Raw genomic sequence first — 5,677 nt, 5'->3', positions numbered from 1 at the left:
CCTCCATAATTTCTTTTCCCGCATTGGCCTCCGTATAGTCCAGCTCCACAAACGCTAATTGAGAACACATGAGCCAGGCTCTGGGCTGGGTGCTCTGGAAATTCCCACCGCCAAGGAGCTTATGATTGCTGACTTAAGTGCATGGGTACGTATCTTGTTTTTTTTCCTCTGACAAAATTGAAACTCTATAATCCTTAAACAACCCTCACTTCCTTCCTCCCCACAGCCTCTGGCCACCACTATTCGATATTCTAGTCTCTGAACTTGACCACTTTACAGGCATCATGTGACTTGGATCACACAGGATTGACCTTTCTGTGACTGGCTCATTTCCCTTAGCAGAATGTCCTCTGGGGTCATTCATGCCATTCAATTGACTTCGTCAAGGTTGATTAATACTCCACTGTACATACGTATCACACTTTCTCCATCAATCCATCGCAAGGCAGATGTTTAAGATGCTTGTTCTCCCTCCTGGGATGTGAATATGAGGATGAAAGCATCTCTTCAAAGCCCTTTTCTATTTCTTTTGCTTACATGTTCAGAAGTGAGTTCACTGGGTCGCAGGATAATTCTAATTTTAATTGTTTGAGGATTTCAGACTGTTTTCAATAGTGTCTATATCATTTGACTTTTGTGGTGCTTTGGATAAGAAATATCCTACACAGGCTCAGATATGTGAACACGTGGTTCTTAGCTGGTGGCACCGTTCTGGGACATTATGAAAGCATGAGGAAGTGTGGCCAAGGCTCTGGGGGTCGATAGCCTTGTCCCACTTCCAATGCACTGTCTCTGGATCCTTTATGTGGTTGAGATGGGATCCCTCAGCTTGCTGCTTTGGCTGCCTACTGCAGTACCTCCCCTGCTGTTAAGGACTCCCTCTTTGGAGCTATAAGCGAATAAACTCTTTCAGAAGCTACAATTTTGCTTACGGTGTTCTATCTACTAACAGTGGTCAGTACCACCTTCCTAGCAACTGTGTAGGAGATTTCCCCACAGCCTTAACAGCGTGTCAGTTTCAGTGTGTGTGTGTATGTGTATGTGTGGTGTTGTGTTAGATAAATAGTGATCTTCTAACAGCCATGCAGTGATATGTCATAGTCCCCACTGATTTGTATCACCTTGATTAATGATATTGGCCATATTTTTGCATGTTGTTGCTATTTATGTATCTTTTTCAGAGACACATCTACCCAAACGATCTGCCTATCTCCCCTTAAAGTTTTAATCCTGACAATCAGCTTCCCGCCGCCCCCATTTCCAAATCCCCTGTGTTCTTCTAGGGCCTTGAACTGAATTCTTTCCTGGGGTTAGAATATTATAGGCTTCCCTATAACTATAGCCTTTCACCATCCTCGTTTATGTATGGGTAAAAGCATCTTTGCTGTGTTGGCTGATTTTATGTCAACTTGACACAAGCTAGAGTCATCAAAGGGGAAGGAGCCTCAATTGATAAAAAGCCTCCATAAGATCCAGCTGCAAAACGTTTTCTTAATTAGTGATCAATGCAAGAGGGCCCAGCCCATTATGGGTGGTGCCATCCCTGGGCTAGTCCAGGTTTCTATAAGAAAGCAGGCTGAGCAAGTAATGTAGAGCAAGTCAGTAAGCAGCACTCCTGCATGGCCTCTGCATTAGCTCCTGCCTTCAGGTTCCTGCCCTGCTTGAGTTCCTGTCCTGACTTCCTTTGGTAATGTGGAACTATAAGCTGGCTAAACTCGTTCCTCCCCAACTTGCTTTTAGGTCACGGTCTTTCCTGGCAGCAACAGAAACTCTAACTAAGACACGTGGATTCCAGGAATCAATCCTGGCCATGGAGGAACAGGTTTTTTCACTGTGCTGGTGGATTTTATGTTCCTGTATTTTGTTGAGAATTTTTGCATCAATTCAATTTCAGTATACATGTTATTCTGTCTTTGTAAATGAGTTTGGAATCAATCTATTTGGGAATGACTTTGAGAAGAATTAGTGACAGTTTTTTAAATGTTTCACAGAATTTGACACTGAAAATGGACTTTGTTGGGAGGCTGTTGATACTGACCAATTGCCCTTGTCATGGTTCTTCAGACTTTCCTTATTTTGTTACCCAGGTGTCAGAGTAACTGTTGTTTCTGTACCATATTAGTATATATTCTTTTTAGTCTCTTCTGATCGTCTATCTTTAGTCATACCAATTTTACCATCTCTTGCATTTTAAAATTGTGGTCTCTAAGTCTGTGTCACTTTTTCTATCTTGGCCTACTATATCTCTGGTTATGGTTACAACATGGTTTCTTAAGTGTTGAAGGCAAATGAAGGTTTGTGGAACTTAGAGATTTCTCTTTCAACATTGAAGGATACGGAAAAATATAATTTCTTGAGTCTAGAATGGAGGTAGAGAGTAGCTTCCTGGATCCTCATGTGAATGTATCATTCCCTAGGACACTTTAGGAAAAGCTCATAAAATCTCCCAGCTGCTAAACAACATAAGAAGACAGAATACAATACCTGTGTAAATAATGTCATGACACCATTTCAAGGAGCAATCACCTGAAGAACATATCTTAAGAAAAATCTGGGACACATAGATATTCTTTATTTTAAATGACTTTCCTGCTGTTTAGGCTGAAGCCATGATCTCAGTAAGGACAATGGAATCTGTGTCTGCCACTTTGTAATAGAATTAAGCAAATGGTCGCACCATGACCTGAGAGAATTAATGCACCTTCAGTGTAAGAGCCATTTCCTTCAGAGAAATCAGACACTTATTAATCTGGACAAGAGATTCATGAAGAAAAGGCAGGCTTCAGGAATCTAATCCCTGTTGGGGGATGGAACGGGCAACATGGAGGAAATTGAAGTGGCTGACCTTTGTCATAGAGGGAGACTGGTGTCAGAGCTAATGGCAGAGACCATTTGGGCTTCTTATTTTAAATTGTCACACATCAGCAATTAGAAACCGCTTATGCTCTCAGAGCTGTGTTAATTTATACTTAGATTCAATGACTCACTGGCTGCTCTGGAAGGTGCAGCCTTGGAGGTCATCCCCTTGATTTTTCACAGGATGAAACTGATCCTCAGAGCTGGGCTAAAGCCTGTCCACAGTCAGAGTCGCACACACACACACCACAAAAGAGAAGTTCAGCTCTGGATCCAAGACCCTTTCCTTAGGCAACACCACTATGGTAGTTTGTAAGAAAATGGCTCCCAAAGGGAGTGGCGCTAATAGGAGGCGTGGCCTTGTTCGAGTAGGTGTGGTCTTGTTGGAGGAAGTATTTTACTGTGGAGGCAGGCTCTGAGGTCTCATTTATGCTAAAGGCACGTCCAGTGAGACAGATCACTTCTTGTTGCCTGAAAGATTTAGGACTCTCTGTAACTTCTCCAGCACTAAGTCTGCCTGCACACTGCCATGTCCCACTATGATGATAATAGAATAAACTTCTGAAACTGTAAGCAAGCCACCACAATTAAACGTTTTCTTTTGTAAGAGTCACGGTGGTCATGGTGTCTCTTCACAGCAATAGAAACCCCAAGACAGTCACATTTCTTATAAAAGGAGACCCATCTCAATTTCTTCCTATAGCAAATGTGTATTATACCCAAATTTTTAATCACTTTTGAAAATTTTGAATATTTTTACCTCATGCATTATTGCATTGAAGTTACTTGGGAAATTAAAAATTGTTTGTAGTTGCTATACAAAATAATGGGCTTTTAACAACATATATATATATATACACACATATATATATATACATACATGTATATATGTATATCATTACCCATTGCTCATATCTGGCCAACATTCTACTCCCTTCTGCCCATACCTACTGGCTCCCTTTCTTCCCCCAAATAGACAATCTTTCTGCTTTTATGACATGTGTCATCACGTGTGAGAGAAAACACGTGATGCATGCTACACTTTAAAAGCCTATTTGAATAAGTGTAAGAGCATATTTTTTTAAAAGACTACAGCTGAAAATGGACAGTATAACTTAAGAAAACAATGATAATTTCTTGTAAATAACTTTCTTGGTTTATTTTTTCAGAATAAATCAATGAACTGATTAAGGTAACTGAAGTGTGTATGTCTTGTCACTTTGGCACAGAACTAGACAAATGGTACCATGTCAACCAAAAAGAATGCAGTGTACACACATATTCATTTATTTCTATTTAAGATATTCCCAGCATCTCCAACATCAAAACCATTTCCCTAAGGAAAATCATCACTACCTACTTGTCCTCTCTCTCGCTGGACATCTCTGTACTCTTTCTTATCCCAGTACATGTATCTAACCTATATCCCACAAAAGATATTATATATGATGATTTGTCTTCCTAAATTTGGCTTTACTCTCTGATTCACTCATTGTCTTGAAGGTGGCATAATTCAATTCTTCTATAAAGATAAATGAAGTAAATTGGGTAGAGGTACTAAGTTTTCTTCATTGTTCATTGATTGGTACCGGAGCTGGGTCTATATCATCACTATTGTGTATATTGCAGCCATAAACATGGGTGTGCAGGTATCCCTGCAGTATGGCAACTTAAATTCAGTAGACTCAGACCTAGAAGCAGTATAGCTGGGTCACGTGGTAGTTCTCTTTGTGGTTTCCTAAATAATCTCTGTGCTAATGTACACATGAGACACATCAGTTTCTTTTCCTACTAGCAGTCAGTCAGGGTTCTTTTCCCCCAGTCATTGCTAGTACCTGTTGTGATTTGTTTTCTTAATGACAGCCATTCTGGTGGAGATAAAATAGAATTCTAATGTAGTTTTAATGTATATTTCCCTAATAACAAAAAATGCTGCCTTAGTTACTGTTCTCTTGCTATGAAAGAGATACCATGACCAAGAAAACTCTTATTTAAAAAAAGCATTTAATTGGGATCCTTCTTACAGTTTTAAAGGATTGGTCCATTATCATCATTATGGGGATCATGACAACAGACAACAGATATGAAGGCATAGGGCTAAGAGCTAACTTCTTGATCCACAGGCAGCAGAGGAAGAGAGAGAGAGAGAGAGAGAGAGAGAGAGAGAGAGAGAGAGAGAGAATATGAGACATCATTCAAATATATGAACCTATGGGGGCCAGTTTCCTTTAAACCATCACAGACGCTAACAGGTTTTGGTTATCTTCTTTTAAGAACTGCCTATTCAATTCATTTGTCCATTTATGGATTGGCTATTTGGCGGAATTTGCATCTTTAAATCTTTAACTTTTAGTTCTTTCTGGGTTCTTGATGTCAATATTCTATCAGAAACATAGTAGGCCAAAACTTTCTCCTGTCCTGTGGGCATTCTCTGAATACTGTTGATTCTTTCTTTTGCTATGCTATCATACAAGGCTGAGAAAAATATTGACTGGACCTAAACTTTGCAGGACTGTTTTCTCGAAAGGCATGGCTTGCCACAGAGCTTTGTCAAGGCTGACCTTTGCCTCTTAGCTATCAGTGTCCACTGAAGTTGTCCAGCTCCTTGCCAAAGAGGGCAAGGCCATTAATCTTTGAGGCCTTCACTTCCTGAGCTTCCTGCCGCCGAGCTTTTCCATGTCTGCGATTAGCCCTCCCCTAATCCATGGCTGCCTCCTACTCCCATGATGGGCTGTGGTAGACTGAGTCCAGGCTCCCTGACTGCGGCCAGGCTTCCAGAGTAACTTGGTCTTAGTCAGTTCCCTCTGAGGAAAGTACCTGG

Source organism: Microtus oregoni, unplaced genomic scaffold (genome assembly GCF_018167655.1).
Source record: "Microtus oregoni isolate MIOR12 unplaced genomic scaffold, Mior012 000177F_ref0000224, whole genome shotgun sequence".
Taxonomy (NCBI): Eukaryota; Metazoa; Chordata; class Mammalia; order Rodentia; family Cricetidae; genus Microtus; species Microtus oregoni.
This window is presented reverse-complemented; position numbering follows the sequence as displayed.